This window comes from Antrostomus carolinensis, unplaced genomic scaffold (genome assembly GCF_000700745.2).
Source record: "Antrostomus carolinensis isolate BGI_N321 unplaced genomic scaffold, ASM70074v2 scaffold35042, whole genome shotgun sequence".
Classification (NCBI taxonomy): Eukaryota; Metazoa; Chordata; class Aves; order Caprimulgiformes; family Caprimulgidae; genus Antrostomus; species Antrostomus carolinensis.
Window position 1 is genome coordinate 1,885 of NW_010299460.1, and position 288 is coordinate 2,172.

At 66.7% G+C, this 288-nt stretch overlaps 1 protein-coding gene across 1 annotated transcript in view; it reads right to left on the reverse strand.

Annotated features, from left to right (window-relative positions):
* LOC104520967 (phosphatidylinositol 3,4,5-trisphosphate 5-phosphatase 2-like) overlaps positions 1–288 on the reverse strand; it is a gene marked incomplete at both ends in the record, with an annotated part of 5,544 nt that overhangs the window by 1,878 nt on the left and 3,378 nt on the right. The gene's annotated exons all lie outside the window — the stretch shown is intronic.

The window sequence follows — 288 nt, forward strand, 5'->3', positions numbered from 1 at the left end:
CCACGTCCCCCCACGACCAAGCGTGATGGAGATGGAGCAGCAGCAAGGTCAGCCAAGCCATCCCTGAAAGGGAACTCCTGGGGAGGACACTCTCTGCCCAGGGTCCACCAGGTGTAGGAGGTTCCCTGGGCAGCACTTGGGGTGGGAGAGGACCCTGGGGTTGGGGGTGGGAGCCCTGGGGGTGATGGCTGCTGGACACCAGCTCCCTGGGATGGCTGGGGGATGGTTGGGAGATGCCTTCAGCCTGCTCAGCACCGGGTGTCCCCCAGGCACAGGCAGGGGGGGCCA